The sequence below is a fragment of the Sorex araneus genome, chromosome 5, assembly GCF_027595985.1.
Source record: "Sorex araneus isolate mSorAra2 chromosome 5, mSorAra2.pri, whole genome shotgun sequence".
Lineage (NCBI taxonomy): Eukaryota > Metazoa > Chordata > Mammalia > Eulipotyphla > Soricidae > Sorex > Sorex araneus.
In genome coordinates, this window is record NC_073306.1 from 152,261,720 (window position 1) to 152,280,810 (window position 19,091).

General features: G+C 42.0%; 1 protein-coding gene and 1 non-coding gene across 11 annotated transcripts in view; one reads left to right on the forward strand and one right to left on the reverse strand.

The window, feature by feature from the left end:
- The window catches only part of LDB2 (LIM domain binding 2), a 356,217-nt gene that overhangs the window by 321,397 nt on the left and 15,729 nt on the right, over positions 1-19,091 (reverse strand). The window lies entirely within an intron of this gene.
- LOC129405300 (U6 spliceosomal RNA) lies at positions 3,458-3,564 on the forward strand. The gene has a single exon (XR_008630473.1). It is a non-coding gene; the product is annotated as a U6 spliceosomal RNA (small nuclear RNA).

Consider the following 19,091-nt stretch of genomic DNA (forward strand, 5'->3'; position numbering starts at 1 on the left):
CTCCCCACACCCCCTCAGTTCAAACTTTGCTCTCCATTAGGTTTGTGTCAGGGCCAAGGAGTTTATTGTTAATCACCTCTTACATGAAACCATGGGGAGGCAGGGGGACAGGAAAGCATTTTGAGAAACTTAGGGTGCAGAACCCACATCAAAGTTCTCACTGACCCCATTTCTAGACCTCTTGCGTGGAGCAGGAGCCCCTTGATCAGGTCCACTAAGAAGAGGGAGTGGAATCCACCAGGCTCCATTTGCCTTCTCACTGCCTTTGGGGGCTAACTGGATGCAGAGAATCCTTGGAAGCCCTGGGCAGTAGAGCAGGCTTACTGGTCCCTGAGGAGATCCCCAAAGGAATGAGTAGAGCAGATACCCATCCCCTCCCCCTCCAACCTGTGTGCATCATCACACGAATGTGGGGAGGAGGGATTATTCTGCTAAAAGCCAAAAAAAAAAAAACATTTGGAGTTGTTCTTCTAGTAGCTCATTTCACCTAATTAATACATACCACTTTTGCTTTCATATAGCTCTGGTGGGGATATAGCGGGGAAAGCTGCGATCACTTCTGGTGATGCTGGACCTGGTACATGTAACTCTGGGAATAGTTACTGGCCCACTCTACCCACCTGATTACACCCAGTGATGCTTGGAGGAAGGAGGTGATGTGGCCTGGGAATGGAACTCAGGACCCGGTACGTGTGCTCTACCGCTTGGGTCACATACCTGGCCCACAACACTATTTTCTAGCCAATAATTTGTTCCATCTTCATTCTAAAGATAGGGGGAAAATGTTTCCGTTGGTAAGCAAACTCAGAGACAAGTCCAAAGGGAGATTCATCACATCAAAATCCAATCCTGCTCTCAGATATGAGAATAAAATTTTTAAATACAGTAGATCTCTTGGACTCTCTTCACATGTTCAAGATTATACTTTTAATACCAGCCGCCTTATGCTGAAGGAATAAATACAGTTTCTATGAGACTCATGTCAAATACAAAACTAGTGATTGGCTAGGTAACATTCCCAGAGTGTTAAAGACCCTCCTAAGACATTAGGGATAAGAAGGAATATGCCACAAACACAAGAATTGGAATCATCTCTACAGACATGGACTTTGTCTAGAGCTCTGACACTAACTTGGACCTGCTGTGAAATCTTTGGAACAGCTGTTGGGAACTGTCGCCCTTAATCCTGGAGCCTCGGCATAGACTGGAAGTCTCAGTCACTCATCCACTGGATAGGGACAAGGACTGAGATGCAGGCTCTGCCCCTTAAGAGGTCACCTCAGGGAGCTCCACCCGCCAGTATAATTGATGGAGGCCACGGACTCCAAAAAGTTATTTTCCATCTAATGGTCAATGTATTCTTATCCGTGAAGCTAACCAATACTTTTAGACAGAGGAGGAAGCATCTCCAATTTCCCTTTCTCTTTAAATCAAATCAGTCTCATACCAGAAAAGCCACTGGCTGAGAATATCCATGATTCAGCTCTCCATCACATCACTGTCCACAGCCACTCTGAGAATGAAGCAATTCGACTTTGGAAACGAGAAGAGAAGGGACATTCATTCAAGGATCTCGGCAATAGAATCTTCCACTCCCCCTCCAGCTTTGTTGGCCCTCTTTCTCTGCCAAGCATTTGAACTCTTCAAACTCATTTCCACCCTTGTGTTTTCTGCTCCTTCCGCCTAGAATATTCTTCCTCCAGACCTTCACATGGTTCAGGCCTCTGTTTCCTGCAGGGGGTCTCTGTGCTATTGTTCCCTTTCTAAATCAGCTGCTTCCCCTTCGAGTCACTCTCTAACCCCTTGTCCCATTTTATTTTCCTTCAAAGGCCTTATCTCCACATGGAAGTATAATAATTGTTGTTCTAGTCTAACAGGATATCTACAAAGAATTGTGTGATAAGGACTGGAGAAAGGGAAGGTGATTGTGCAGATATTTTTTTTCCTAAAAGCCATTTAAAGCTAATAAATCTATAGAAAGGCATCAATGTGGAAAATACACACAATACAATTTTAATAAAAATGTATGTTACCAAAGAAAATACTTTCCTTATAACTACACTAAAAATAGCTGGGATAAAGTAGACAAATTGGGATTCATTGATAGAATACATAATAATATAGTATACTGCTACCGAGAGCATCTAGCCCACATGGCAAAGCCTGGCAAGCTACCTGTGGCGTATTCAATATGCCAAAAACATTAACAACAAGTTTTACAATGGAGACGTTACTGGTGCCTGCTCGAGCAAATCGATGAGCAAGGGGATGACAGTGAAAGTAACAATGACAGTTAATTATATTATCTATTATAATACATAATATAAAGCAAGCAATTATTTATTCTGAACACCACTCTATATAGCTCCAAAAGTCATAAAGCACATGTAGTAAATATGTACAAATCTATTTAAATCAACTGAGCCCAATAAATAAATGAATGACTATTATAGCATTCAGAGAAAACTATGCCCTGACATAGCTTAACACCCTCATTTGCCAGATGATTCCCTGGGGGAAGTTGAATAGCCCAAGGTCATGCTCAAGGTTAGTTAATTAAGAGAAAGGATTTAAAAAAAAACAACAGAACTTAGGTTCAAACCAAGTACTTTCCCCACTGACTATATCTTACAGTCAATAAAAGAAAGGAGTCTCTATAGAAGGGACAAATCCTTCCCAAATAGCATACCATGCAAAATAAAACACAAGAGTGGGTCTGGAACCATAGTACAGTGAGGAGGGCATTTGTCTTGCACATACATGGCCTACCTGGGTTTAATCAGGGGCATCCCAAAAGGTCCCCCAACCACGAGTAATTACTGAGGGCAGAGCCAGGAGTAACCCTGGAGCATCACTAGATGTGACCTGCCCTCCCCGACCCCCACACAAAAAAACACAAACAAACATGAAAGCATCCTTTGTCCATGTATGGCACTTCCTACATGAGCAAGCTCAGCTTTAGCTCAGCACTTTAACCCCTCGGAGATAGTGTCTTCTCAAGGGATGATGGTGACGGTGAAGACATTGGTGGGGATGAGATTATTGGTGATGGGAAAGTTGTTGGTGGTAATGCTGCATGATAACTTTGGTAATGATGTTGATGATGACCTTGGTGATGAAACTGGCAATAATGATCTTGGTGATAATGACCTTTCTGAAGATGATGTAGGTATTGATTTCGTTGGGGGTGATGATATTCTTGGTGATGACGTTTATGATGTTGCTAATGATATGATCAGTCAAATGTCATGCTAAGTATCTCACTACTTCAAAAAGGTTATTCATGTAAGTCTTAACCACACTTTGAGCTGATTCTCATTATCATTGCTGTTAACATTATTGTCATTGTTATTATTTCCTTTGACTTGGTGAGGAAGCTTGAGGAGCCTGAAGAGGTTAAGTTAATTCCCCTCAAATGCTAAAGTAATAGAATTATTTAAATTACAAATTAAGCTCAGTGCTCACTTCAGCAACAAATATAGTAAAATGACAAAAACACAGAGAATATTAGCATGACTTCTGCATAAATATGATGGGTTATTTTAGGAAGCATTCATATTTTTAATAAATTATAAGAAAAAGTTATGCTAAATCAGGTTAGTTCCTGAGGTGAAATTTAGAATTCTTGTATAGAAATGACAAAAATTCTAAAATATAAATAGATCCCAGAACCCTGAATTTTGGGAATGATAGATCTAGTTATGCTGACCCCTTGTAAATGGAAGTGGCAATATTGGCACATCTTCAGAGCAAGGATCATTATGGATTCAAACATTTATCTGTCCAAAAAAGTAAGCCACCAGCCTGTGGTGTTTTTGTTACATTAACTGCTAAGTCAGAGATTGTTTTAAAGAGGTGCTTTAAAATGATGATTTAAAATGATTTTTAAGATGCTTTAAAATGATTTAGAAATGATGGTGCTTCTACACTGCCACATTATATGAATACCATGTAACATATGAATTCAACCAATTTTAAGAGTTTCCCAACACAATAGTGACTATTCCATCATCTTCCATTTAAAAATGCGGAAAATTCATCTCACACCACAGAGACTGGCCCACATCCCAAAAAACAAAAGCAACCGGTGTTGGCGTGGATGCGGGGAGAAAGGGACTCTTCTTCACTGCTGGTGGGAATGCCGACTGGTTCAGCCCTTTTGGAAAACAATATGGATGATTCTCAAAAAATTAGAAATTGAGCTTCCATTTGACCCAGCAATACCACTCCTGGGAATATATCCCGGAGAGGCAAAACAGTATAGTAGAGATGGCATATGTATTTCTATGTTCATTGCAGCACTGTTTACAATAGCCAGAATCTGGAAAAAACCAGAGTGCCCCAAAACAGACGACTGGTTAAAGAAACTCTGGTACATCTACACAATGGAATACTATGTAGCTGTCAGAAAACATGAAGTCATGAAATTTGCATATAAATGGATCAACATGGAAAGTATCATGTTGAGTGAAATGAGTCAGAAAGAAAGAGACAGACATAGAAAGATTGCACTCATATGTGGAATATAATGTAACTGAGAAGTACAAGTTGGCAACGATGCAACTTCTGGCAGATATCTCTCTGGACTTAGTTACTAAAATACTAAATTACAGAAACCCAAAACTGAGAGGCCGCTAAGTGTGGTCACTCGACCTCACACTTCTTCATCCTCAGCAATGGAAAACAAATTATCTAATGCTTCCTTTTCAGCAGGTCTGACCTTAGGGGAGAGACTCTCCAAACAATAATAGTGAGTTTTGTTGAAATATTGTATGCAATCAAAGTGAAAGTAAAGTGAAATTTATTAGTTACAGAGGCGGGGGGGTCTTAGGGTGGGGGGGCTAGGGGCGTGGGGGGGTTAGGGGTGTGAGGGGGCGGGGTGGAGCTATACTGGGATTCTTGGTGGTGGAATATGAGCACTGGTGAAGGGATGGGTATTCGAGCATTGTATAACTGAGATTTAAACCTGAAAACTTTGTAACTTTCTACATGGTGACTCAATAAAAAATTAAAAAATAATAATAAATAAAATTTAAAAAAATAATAAAATAAAATAAAAATGCTGAAATTGACTGATAGGCAGATAATTTGACCAAGGAAGGGTTGACCTTAGATATAGATGGAAACAGGGCCTGAAATCCGAACTACTAGAACAATGGAAGTTTCTGACAACTATCATTATCTCTGAGGCAGAAAGTTTGCAGGTCAGAAAAGCACAGTTCCAATGTTTCAGAACGGATATGTAGCTGTTTCGTTTCCCCTCTGAGATCTTCGCTCACCCTCCATCTGAACAGCCTAGAAAACACCCAGCTGTTACAGGATCCTAATTTGGGAGTGAGGCCGATCATGGTGAAGATCCAAGAACCACTCTCAGTCTTTTCCCATTTGCAGCCTTTACCCAGTCCGAATCTTAGGTAGGGTGGGAGTGGGGGAAAGGGAGGGGCCAATTGGTTCTTTCCAGTCAACAGGCACAGGAGCCAAGGTGAGTGGGTGCCTCAGTTGGAAGGCCTGCCAGCAGCAACTTTGGAAAGGATCAGGATCCTTCTCCACCCTCCCCAAATGTTTCATGGGATAAAGTAAGTCACAGAAGCAAAGCACCTGAATCAGAGGCAAGTGGAAGATGGAGAGAATACAGTCAACGTGGTGTTTAAAAAAAGCTAACCACTACCTTTATAGACAGGGAGCCAAGTGGAGAAGCTTAGGGGTCTCCACATAATCAATAGGCACCAGGCCCCACTGTATTCTAAGAAAGTCATTTGGAGTCTTATACAGACCCAGAGATTCTTATAGAGGGAAGCTAAAAGGTACATTGGCCTATATTCTCAACTCATGCATAAGAAGCACGATGGCCAGAAGGGTAGATGCCTCACGCCAAGTTACATAGCTGATAAGGGGTTCCGCATCTCCATGGAGAGCGTGCATATGTTTTTTTTTTTGTTTTTTGGGTTTTATTTTTTTTGCTTTTTGGGTCACACCCGGCGATGCACAGGGGTTACTCCTGGCTTTATACTCAGGAATCACCCTTGGCGGTGCTCAGGAGACCATATGGGATGCTGGGAATCGAACCCGGGTCGGCCGCGTGCAAGGCAAACGCCCTACCCGCTGTGCTATCACTCCAGCCCCAGCATGCATATGTTTAGAGGGGGCCATACCTGAAGGGTGTGGTGTTCTCTGAGCCACACCCTTGCCCCTTAATGTGACCTCTCGACAGCACAAAGACCACTCTCACGTTGTCTTCTGTCCACCTCCCGTTTGCATCCACTGTGTTCCCACAACTCTGATCTCCTAAGGCCTTCAGTGCATCAAATGTGTTGGCATGGTTCCTTCTGGAGAGCCTCCGTAGGCAGAGCCATCTGCCCAGATTCTTCCCTCCCGTACCTAAGTGCACTGCTCTGTGGAACGCTGGGGCCAGCTCAGATCAGCAGTCATGTGGGTTTGTTTCAGGAATATCATGAGACTGAATGTACAGCTCAGTAAATCACACTAAGGACCAGAGACATAACGCAAAGATAAGGCACTTGCCTTGCACACAGCTGATCCCAATTCAAAGCCCCAGCACCGCCAAAAATCACTCCTGAGCACTGAGCTAGGAAGAACCCCTCAGTACCAGCAGATACCACGGCCCCAACAATCCAAAAGGAAATAATTACTCAAGATGATTTTGCTTTATTTTCTGTCATCTGTGCTCTTGAGAGTGTGTCTATCAGACTGTTATGGTAGAACTAACACAGGATGGCGTGTTACTCTTCCCAACACTTTATTCAGTGGCTTCATGCTGTCAGCTGAAATTGGAATATCATAGTGGAGTATTTATACCCACTGCTTGTAAATACTGGTGAATACTACTAATCAGGGCTTGATTATTTTTGTTTTGTTTTGTTTTGTTGATTTTTGAGATTTATGGAAATACCAATAATGCAGAAAAGTATATTATATCTGTAGTCAGAACATAGTGAATCTTTGAGGAAATATTCTTCCAGTATTTGAAAATACTTTCCTCAAGAAAAAGAATTAACTCTAGCTGTTGATGAATGACTAAAATCCAGATTTTTATCTCTGTCTTTTCACTTTCTTCATACTCATTAATGTAAAAGAAAATATCAGTCAACATTTATGTTTGAAACTCCTCCTGATAATCAGAATAAGAATGTGGTTATGAATACAAGAGTTCAGCAAAAATCAATGAAAACATTTTGGGAGAATTAAGTAACTATGTAGAATTTATAAAGAAAAACATTATATATTCTATTATTGTTCTGAACTGATGGATTTATATCTGTAAATTTTTATAACAAATTCAATAATATAAATAATGTTTTTCCCAGGCTGGAGCAATAGCACAGTGGTTGGGCGTTCGCCTTTCATGCGGCCAACCCGGGTTCGATTCCTCCGCCCCTCTCAGAGAGCCCGGCAAGCTACGGAGAGTATCGAGCCCACATGGCAGAGCCTGGCAAGCTACTTGTGCATATTGGATATGCCAAAAACAATAAAAATAAGTCTCTCAATGAGAGACATTACTGGTTCCCGCTCGAACAAATCGATAAGCAACAGGATGACAGTGACAGTGACAGTGAATGTTTTTCCCATGAATCATCTACCAACCAACCAATGATGTCCCTCCTACATTTTATTTGAGTTTTGGCTAAAATCTCATTCCTTCAGAAAATCTCTAATTTGCAATAGTAGTTTCCATCAGAGATCTTTATCATGAAATCCTCTTTGTCTCTATCCTATTTTATCATTATATAACATTATGTCATATCTGCTTATATTTAATTGTTTAATTGTTAATTTTCTGGTTTTTCCACTAAACTGTAAGTTCTAAAATAGAAAACAACAATCTTATCTGGATCACTGTGTCTGATCTTCCAGCACTAAGGACTGATGCGTGTACATAGATGCCATCAGCCAGTATATTTTAAGAAATAAATCAGCACAACACACCTTCTCAAATGCTAAGGTAAATTCCCCCAATTTTATACCATACTTAATGGAAAATGATTAGACACTATGTTAAGGTGAAAAATTGGGCAGCAAAACAACAAGTGCAGCAAAATCCCACATATTTAGATTTACAGATGGCTCTCTTGATTCTGAGTTGCAAATTCTTTCCAATATAAATGGCTCTAGGCTCTAAAGTCTCAATACAGATTCCACAGTATTAATTTACTATCTCTGTCAAGCCATCGTTGTCAATGTGCATGAGCAAATATGAAAAACAGAAGCATAATTTATAGAATGGGTGTGATCGACTTGGAAGAAAATGAGAGACAAAAATGGACCGGTCTTCAACCTCAAAGAATCAAGAGGTTCAAGGTGAGAGTCAAGGAGACTGTGCCTCCAACCAGATTAGCTTCATTCCTGAAAATTGAATTCAAAATAAGAGTAGCATTCTATAACACAGAGCCTGCTCAGAGGCAAGCGCCAATGGCTGTTTTTAATGCATTATTAAATGCATTATTTTGAATGCTGTCTCACCCAACATTTTTTGTGGCACAGAGATTTATATATATATATATATGTACTTATATATGTATATATATGATGTAAAAATATCTGAACAGTGATGAGTCAAAAACAATTTTGAAAATTTCAGTCCTGAATATAAAATCTGAAAAATACTGGTCAATTTATTTTATCTATCTTCCTATATACTAAAGGTACAAAGGTGCTATTTAATTTTTTAATTAAATCTAAAAGAGCATTTACAATGGGCAAAAAAACAAAAAACTCTGTGTAATTAAAAAAGAGGGTAGAGGCATATAAGGGGCCAAGCCACTGAAGCTACCTATCAGGTCTGTAATCTGAGCGTATGTAGGAAGAAGCAGAAGGAAGCTATAGCTCATGAAACGATTCAGAAATGTGTAAATCAAAAATCACCAACAGGTATTCACCGCAAATGAAGTTGACCAGTTTGAAAACAGCAGCTGAAAACTGACTGGGAACACACCCAAAGGTCTATTCTGCCAAAACATCAGTCAGTCCTTTACCAGGAAGAGAGTTATGACTAAGGCTGCTCTTCTGGACTGGCTGGCAAAAGTCTTATCTGGATAGGATTCAGAGAAGCTCGTTCCAACAGATTAAGTTTTAAGAAATTAATTCATTTAAAAATAATGTTTCAGAAATGGCCGTGGTGACTTAGAAAACAGGCCAGCGCCCTCCCTCAGACCTATCATATCGAACTCGGGGAACAAAGCCAAGAAGTTACTTCAAGTTCCTCATGGAAGTTTCTGGAGGGAAATGCTTATGATTGATTTTGCTGAAAAATTGTTCTTAAAATCCCTCCGCCCTTTAGACTGAATTCTCTGTTGTACCAGGACCATCATTCTTTCCCATTTTACAGAATTTTGTTCAATTAAAGAAACTCTACATAGAGCAATCTGCGCAGGCCTGGTATGGAGGCGGTGAGCTGTGTCTCGGGATGACTCACAGCATCCACCACAAGAGCCAGGAAGTCTTGCTGAGGAAAGAGATATGTAGTTATGTAAGCAGCCAGCCAGGGACCATCCTCCCCAGGGAAGACAGTCAGACAATCTAACTTGCAGTGGGGGTGTGAGGAGCCTCGCTGGCCTCATGAAGGCAATTCCCATACCAGTAGTCATAAACCTACAGAGACCTCAGGCCTTTACAAAGAACCCCTCCTCTCCTTCCTCCTCTTTATCCTCCTCTTCCTCCTCCACTTCCTCATCTTCCTCCTCCTCCTATTTCAACTGGAGAGGCCAACAAGCCTCAGAAGTAGTTTTGTAGGAGGAAACTGAAGTTTAAAGCAGGAGCCCAGCACAGAATGAGCTTGCACATAGGTGGGAGTTAAAGATACATATCTAGGGGCTGGAGCAATAGCACAGCGGGGAGGGCATTTGCCTTGCATGCAGCCAACCTGGGTTCGATTCCCAGCATCCCATATGGTTCCCTGAGCACCGCCAGGGGTAATTCCTGAGTGCAGAGCCAGGAGTGACCCCTGTGCATCACTGGGTATGATCCAAAAAGCAAAAAAAAAAAAAATTACACATCTAGACAGCATGTGGGTCCATGGCAACATAATGAAAGAACGGATTCACACAACTGAGTGGGAAGGAATGGGAGTGAGTGGTGATAGGTGTGGTGAAATTTTGTCTGTGAGAAATCATTATTAATTGTCTTGCAAGCCACAATAAATACATAAATCTCTTTTTAAAAAAAGGCCAGAGACACAGGAAGGTGAGTAGGCTCTCCTTTCCCTGTCCTGAAACCCCCCTAAAAGACTTTGGTAGCCAACTCAAAACCACCAAGTCTTGTCACACCACCATCCAGAGAGGTGCAGAAGGCTTGGACAGATTGACTATGGAGACAAATTCCTCTCAAGTACCCTCTTTCAACAATTTCGTAAACATTTCGTATTCTGGATCTATTTCTTCGAAACACCTACTGAGTTGATTGAAAATTTATGCAAGGATGATGTTCTGCCGCATTTAAATCTAGGGGGGCACACATCTGCCCTAATGTGGCCTCTCATTTTTCCTACCTCATTTTCCTCCGAAGAGTCAAAACTTGGGAGCTACAAAATGTGACAGCAGCAAAAGCCTGGAGTTTAAAAAGATAAAGAGCTACTAGGGTCACCCTAACACGTCCACATTGCACCTGTTCTATATAGTATTTCTCTCTACTAATAGACGATTAAATGTAAATCTTAATGTACATTCCATTTTACATGCAATATGGGTTAGTTACTGTTGCTATGGAAACCTTCACTTTTGCATTTACTGATTTTAATTCTGTGACATTTGCTGACTTTAGTACAATGTAAAGTTTATAAATATAACATACAGGTTTGTGGAGGATTTTTTAAGTACTCAATTTGCATAGATAATTCCATCACAAATCTCTAGGTCCATTATGGGGAAAGGCATTAAACTGATGCCCGTTAACAATAATCAGCAACCAACAGGCTATTTTCAGAAATAACTATTTCCGTAGATTTTTCTCAAAAATCTCCTTGTCACTAACAAAAATGCCCCATCTATTGTATGAACTTTCAAGCCACAGATTCAGTGATAATTTACCAATGTGCAATTTGCAATTTTACTTATTCAAAGCTGTTAGCTCCTCTTACATTCATTTATTTGTATATTTGGGAGGGTTGTTGGCATCATGCCTAGCTGTGTTTAGAGCTTACTTTTGGTTCTATGCTCAGGGGTCATTCCTGTGGGCGCTCTGAAGACAATATGCCATACTGGGACTTGACCCCTGGTGGGCTGCATGCAAGGCAAGTGCCCCACCCACCTTACTCTCTCCCTGGCCCTCCTTTTGCCTTTAATATTAACCTGGGGGGAGAGTAGGCAAACACTGTTTGAGGGAAGAAAATAAAGTTTCTTTAGGGACTACTTTCAATACAGAGAAAACAATTCTTTGACTTTTAACCTGAGGACCAGGAAGGGGTGATGGCAACAAACCACCCTATTTTCCTTCTTTCCTGCCTTAGTCATCTTTGCATCCTTGGAATCTAGCTGGTGTCCTATTTGACTTAAAGGCATCCTCTCAAAATGTCTCTATTTTCTTTTCTGATTCCCAGATTATTGTCACTTGACTTGTAGAAATAGAGGCTTATAATTATTATGCTAAACCAGCAAAAGTCATCCAGCAAGTGCCTGAGAAAGCAAATGCATCAATAAGAATTGATTGAACTGACACACATTTATGATGGGTACTCGGTTCTTTGGAGGGCATTACGAGCAGTAGGTGAAAATTCATTTCAGTGTTATAGCAACAGAGAAATTAGGTTGAGGTTTCCCCAGGGAAAACCTGGGTCCAAGTAGCCCTATACATACATATAGGAAAAACACAAGGGAACCTGTACAAGATGCACTTTAAGTATCACTGTATCACTGTCATCCCATTGTTCGTCAATTTACTCGAGTGGGCACAATTAACGTCTCTATTCCTCCCAGCCCTCATATCTTAGCAACCTCTCCTTACTCATCTTTCTCAATGATTGGAGGCTCTTTCAGGGTCAGGGGAATAAGACCTATTAAAGTTTGCACAGAAAACAAAAAGATAAAATTTAACTAGTGTTCACTGAGCTTCTATCTTGCATCGGATATGGCTTGATGAGGTTTCATGTCATGAAGTATCTAGGGTTGGATCTAAAGAAGGAGAGAGGGGGTGAAAGAAAACTACAATGTCACCCTTCTGCTTCATAGGGAAAGGACAGAGGACAACAAAATGGCCAACAATCCTAAGAGAACCCATCACAAGAGCTTCTCGAAGACAAGAGACACTTAAGAGAATATGGGGCCAAAGAAGACCAAGAAGGAAAGGGGGGAAATGAGACCTCCATAATAGGAAAGAGAACCCATACTTCATTAATCAATGCTATTAACTGAAAACAATCTTGAAAAAAAAAACTGGCAAACAATGACAATGCCTAACCAGCAGAGCAGACAAAGAGAAGACTTGAGAAATGCACAGCTCAGGAGGGATGACAAAGGAGTTTGACAGAATTAGTGGACACAGACCATAGGCTGTTCGAGCTATAAGAGTGGACTGTGGCACAGTTGGAATGGACACCATTCTACTCTATGCTGCTTTGGGTGTGAAGATACAGGAATAGCTATTGACAAGACTGGACAGAAATGATGCCTGAGATAAGGCCTCTCTCTTACTCTCCAGTAACCCTAGATTTAGGCTGTACACCTCTTCTGTCCAAGGCCCTAAAGAGCCTGTACGTCAACAAACATTGTCTCATCCACAGTTATCAGTTCCCCTCCCAGAGCCAGGTCAATCAAGTTCATTATCATTTCTTACCTAAAAGTTGGAACAAAACTCCTAACTTCTCTTCCTGTATCACTTTTAGATCATTCTCCATCGTTCTCCATCCAGCAACCTAAGTGATGTTTTCAAAATGCCATTTTGGTTATGTTGGCCTCTTTCATACTCCCACCAAAGAGAGCACAGTTTCCATTGCTTTTAAGATGAGTTTACCTTAGACCCCCAATATCTACCATATGCTTCAGAATGCATCTTATATTTTCCCCTGACCATTTGTACCCCAAACAGCCCCCTGACACATACACATGCATACACACCACCTGCCACAGGACCCTCATGCATGCTACTCCTCTTTTAGAATTTCATCTTGGTCCGGTTTTGCAATGTGGATAGGCCTTATTCAATTCATTCATTCCTGAAATCTCAGCTAAAACTTTATTCCCTCACAGAAGTTATTTCTCCATGACCACAACACCCCATCCCCATGCACAAAAAGTTTCTTTCTAATCCACTTTCTAATCCACACACAACTTTGGTTCCTCTAATGCTCTACCGCACTTGCTTTATGGTACATCTTTCATCCATTAATGTTATATATTAATTTGTAGGTTTACTTAATTGCTATGTATCTCCCTTACTTGGTTTTATGTTTCCTACAAGAAAACCCCAGATCTGTGTTTATACACCACTGCATGCTGAGCACCCAGCCCCATACCCAATACAGATGCACCAAAGGAAGGCCTGAATAATGATTCATAGCAGAATCATGGCGAATCTGCTCATGAATTTATAAAGGCTCCTTATTGCTATAAAGTAAAAGCCAAACTTCTCAACTAACCACTCAAAGATCTCCAGTATCAGCCTATATGACACCTAAAAAGGCAAAATTTGAAAGGAAGAATGTGATGGGTAATTTTTCATCAACTTCACTGAGCCATAGAGATAATATTCAAACACATAAGGTGTTTCCAGAAGAGCTTAGCATATGAATCAGTGGACCAAGTATAGTCAGTGGCCCTTCGCAATGTGGATAGGCCTTATTCAATCCATTGAAGGCCTGAATAAAATGAAAGGCAGAATAAGGCTGAACAAATGCTATCTGACTTCTTAAACTGGGATATAGCTCTTGCTCTCAATGCTCTATCTTCTCTGGATTAGATTCTATGCCATCACACCCCTGGTTCTCAGGTCTTCAAATTACAGCACTAGCTCGGTTGGATCTCCCGCTTGAAAATCACAAGACTTCTCCACCCTCAATCTTGTGAGTCACTTCTACAACATAAATCCCCTCTGAGATTTACATATCTAAGACGTTTACAACCATGTCTATTCTGTTTCTTCCAAGAATCCTGATTAATACAGAAGGAATGGAAAAGAAAAGGATTTCCTTCAGAAACAGGAAGTCAATTTTGCCACCCCATCAAGTTCTGTTGCACTGTAGCATCAAGGATATGCTACCTATGCCAAGTGGGTCCCGATATAAAGCCTAGGGATGTAGTTGGTTACACCAGCCTATTTGGGATAACTATTCTGCCCAATATGCACACAACGATGAGATTGTCTAAGAATATATTTCTCAACGTGCATCCCCATCATTAAGTGATCCATGAATATTCCATGGGGGTGGACCCCAACTATGAAGCACATTGAGAACAACATCTGAAGACTCTTCTCTCCCCTGGGAGGTTTTCTTTGTTCTTGGCAAATTAAAAACTACTAATCCCTTACAGAGAACCTTCTCCATGGTGTATGGACCAATGTACAGCATGGTACTCCATCATGTGAACTGCATTCTAATGACAAAAGACAATTTAGCACTGTTTTTTTTTAAATTCTTCCATGCTCAAAGGACTTTGAGGGAATATCCATCGGCTCTCAGGTCCTCTGATAAACTCTGAATGATTAAGTTAAATGACAAACAGTTCTCTTTTATAGTTAGGCCATTTTTGCACTGCAAAAAGGCACTGGCCAACAGCACGAGAGGAAGAAACTGAAATCCAAAACATTTTGCTAAACTTTTCAGGCCTACTACTGTTTGCCAGGAAGAACAGAAAGATTTACCTTTGTACAGAAGACTGCAAATAGTTTCCTTCAGAGAAAATATTTTTTTTGGTCACACCCTATGATGCTCAGGGCTAACTCCTGGCTCTGTGCGCAAAGATTACTCCTGCCAGTGCTCAGGGGACCATATGTGGTGCCAGGGATCAGACCTGAGTCACCTATGTGCAAGGCCAGTGCCTTTCTGGCCCTCCTGAGAAAATACCTTTTATTAACTCATGAACATGTTCCCTTTGTTGGAAGATGGATTCTGCACTGTGTATGCAGCTCACAGCTAGCTGCTTAAACATGAGGACCTGCTACTCCTCCCATGTTTTCATTGCATCCCATAGGGTCAAGGACATCTCCCTGTAACTGGCTCTGTGTTCTGTGCTGGACCAATGGTGAATCTGCAGTGGCCCCGATCTCCACTGGACAGGGGGGATGAGGCCCTCACAGTGGATTCTCAGAGAAGCTTTGAACACATGCTTATTTCCTTTTAGGAACTGAAGACAAAGCCACGAAGGCTCATTCACCTCCCAGCCTGACTCGGGGCTCCTTATCCTCTCTGAGTCTGGTTGGCCAGCTCTAAAGAGGGACCTCTAAAGGGGTCAGCAAATTAAAACGGGGAGATCAGCTCAGGATAAGGATTCCATGTTCCCCTTGTGAAGCCTCCCTGGACCTCCGTTTCCTAATCTGCAAAATGGAGATAAAACTGTAATAGCGCACTGTTGTGTGGTATAATTGAGAATGAAAACTCTCAGAGCACTTGGCTGTGAGACTGACCCGACCTTGAGGGATGTGCTCTAGAATTTCCCTCAGGCTGCTCTTTGTTACATCAAGTGCAGTTCCCCGCCTTCCTCTCTACACATCCCCAAAGCCATCCAAAGCTGAGCTTCTCCCAATATTCTCCCAACTATGCCCCGCAGGGAGAGTGGGGGAGTAGCCCCCCTTCAAAGCCTCATGGGAATGACTGTGATCACCTTCTCCTTATGGATGATATTTTCTACCCTATATTCAGATAATTTCTTGTGGCCCCAGGAAGACTTTTTTCCTTACCATATCTTGGCTTTCATGTCAATTTGGAGAAGTTGCCCTCTATTCTTTTCTTTCCTCTTTCCCTGAGGTCTAGGTGACCAGGGTGAAGGGATCTGGTGACAGCTATCACTGGGCTGTTAATGTGGCATGACTTTATCTCCCAATTTAAGAAAGTTTAAACTGCTTAATGCATCTACAAGTCACCATAGATACAACGTGGTCCAAAAGTTAGCAGTGGCCAAAGATGAAAATATGAACATGGGGTCATACCGCTCTAAGTGGCATCAGCAAGTTGCCAGGCACATGTATGTCTGTGCGCATGTGTATGTCTCTGTGTGTGGTGAAAGTATAATGTAACTTCCCTTCTTCCTGCCCCCAGTGAGCATGAAGGCCCTTGTCATCCTTCACCAGATGTGAAGGAACAGCTGTCCTCATTCCTCACCGGGCAGAGTGGCTTCTGAGGGCAGGACTTTCTTGTCACCCTCCTTTCCTAAGCACATTAATAAAAAGGGTCAGTTAGTTCTTGAGAAACGAACAAGCCAATGCAATCCCATTTTACACACCTCACAGTACCACAGCAAATGCTACTTTTTAAATGGTTTGAAAATCAAAGCCACAATAAAAGCAACAGCCTGTTCTTTCTCCTCTTCCTTTCCATAAAAAAAATAATCACAGGAACTATAGAATTAGGCCTGGGAAACCATTCTCCACCCATTCTCTCCCACCACCCCCATTCTCCTGTTATACCAGGAGTATCTGGTATCCGTTCAAGGCTGTCTCTGGAGAACTGGTAATATTATATATGGTCGGGCAACTAGGAAATACAATGAAGTGAATTAAGGCTGAGATTTCAGTTTCTAACTCTAAATGTCTTGACATATTTTCCTTTCAGACAAATGCCTGAAAAGATAATAAACTATATTTTAATGTTTACTTGTTTCAAATACAGTATTTTTTCCCTCTCAGCCTAACAAATGTGAAGTTTTGAGCCTGGAAAAAAATAGGTTTAAATCACCATCCCAGCAAGCAGTTTTTTAAAATAAAGCATACAACTGATCATTTCGAAGCAGTTTAATGCACTTAGCCAACAGGCACTAACTGTTATTTTGTTTATTTATTTATTTATTTATTCATTCATTTGGAATAACCTAACACCTGAAGCTTATTTTTTCCAGTCTTGGTGCAGATGAATTGTAGTCTTAAAAACAATAGAATTCTAAGGATATATAGACCCACTGAAGTCTCTGTCGTTTTAGCCCATGCTCATTTGTGTTTTGAAGTTGCTTTATAGCAACCAGATAAAATAATGCAGGGCTTCATTCCCATGCTGACTCAGGTCACCCATGCCCAGAGCACTGGAGAATGGGCCACAGGGGCTCATCATGAGCACTGAGTGGGTACCAAAAGGGGGAAATGCAAGGGCCTAAGACAGAGCCCAAAGCCTAAAAGGGGGAAGATAAAAAGCAGGAGTTCCGGGGGTCAGTGACTAACCCACTGCAACACTACTACCTGTTCTTTGTAGCCAACTGAATTAGAAACAGGGTCCAATATCCTCCCACTGGAAACCCAAGACTCTGGGACTGACCACAGAACCAGGGCGCTGTGTGTATCCCAGCGAGTCCACAGGGGTCAAGAGGAAACAGGGCGAGCGAGGACAGAGAAAGATTTACACTGTCCACACTCAGACTGAGGGAGACAGCAAGTGCAAGCAACGCCACCCGGTCCGCAGGCCTGAAGCAAGTTGACATCTATGGTGCGCCCCTGAGTCGTGGAGTACTGGAGTGGAAAGCAGACTCACCCCACAGTGCTCTTTAGTGCACCGGCAGCTCCTCAAAGTTAGAGTATGGTTGTTCCTGCCCTACCCCTTAGAAAGGGAGACTCCAAGACTCAGGCACATGTCCTGCACAGGGGAATCTTTCACCCTTCTCATTTCCCCCCCACGCCCCTCACAAAGCCCCCTGTCACCTCCCCTTGGGGGCCCAGAGGCCTGGAGGGGGGTGCGGAGTGTGTTAGTGTCAGCCCCTGCCCCTGGTGCTTCTCCTCTGTCAAAGCAAAGACAAAAGGCAGGAATTAGACCTTGGTGCCCCACTGGTAAAGTAGAGGCTCAACATTTTGGGGGTCAAGAGTGTCCCCAAACAAAGCACATCACCTCGGCTTCCGGTAAGTTTGCATCTCTTTTTTGTAAATGCCATGGAAATCTATCCTCTGCTCAGACACTGGGCTAAAAATAGCCCAGGCAGCCAGTAAGTGTGTGTCATTTTTCCTTTGTACATCTCCCGTTCACTGATTCCCTCCTCTCCCCACACAAATATGCTCCAAGTGAGCCCCAGGGCCACCGTCCGCAAACTGACCACGGTGGGCGTGTGCAAAGCGGAGCCAACTGTTTATTCCCCGGGCAGATAACGCCACCAGTTCCCTCTGCTCCACAGTGGAGGCTGATTTTGACAAAAATTTTTACTAAGCAGTGAGAAGGGGTGAGAATGATGCGTGTCTCCTTTGCCAGGTGAGGAACCCAAGGCACAGAGAAATGAATCATGATGTCCGGGTCTGGCTGGATTTACCAAGCTAACATTCAAGAGTCTCGAAAGGGTCAGAACACCCAACTCTGTCTACCAAAGCTTTCACCTTCTGGGCGCCCTTCTTTTCTAAGGGTACCTCCCTCTCTCCCCACCCCCACCCCCACCCATTCTTCCCTCCTGCACACACACAGGCGTTCAGAGAGAGTCTGACTTAACGCTTTCTAGATTTCTATGGAAGAAGCTCTCTGCATCTCTAGACCAGTAATGACACAGGGAGGTGTTTATTTTACTTATTTTTTTAAATTTTGTTTTATTGAATCACCGTGGGATAGTTACAAGCTTTCATGTTTGGGTTACATTATCATAATGATCAAACACCCACCCCTCCACCAGTACACATTCCCCAATAGTGATATCCCAGGTATAACCCCCCTTTCCCACCCTCCCCCTGCCTCCATGGCAGACAATATTCCCCATAATCTCTTTCTACTTTTAGGCATTATGGCTTGCAACACAGACACTGAGAGGTCATCATGTTTGGTCCATTATCTACTTTCAGCATGCATCTCCCATCACAACTGGTTCCTCCAGCCATCATTTTCTTAGTGATACACAGGGAGGTGTTTAACAGTCACTAAGCAAACAGGCATAATAATAACGGTTTACACTTCATGGGAAGGGGGGCAGATAATCAAGTCCATTGCTTTGCAATCATTACCTAATTCCATCCTCATAAGTATCCTCAGATATATT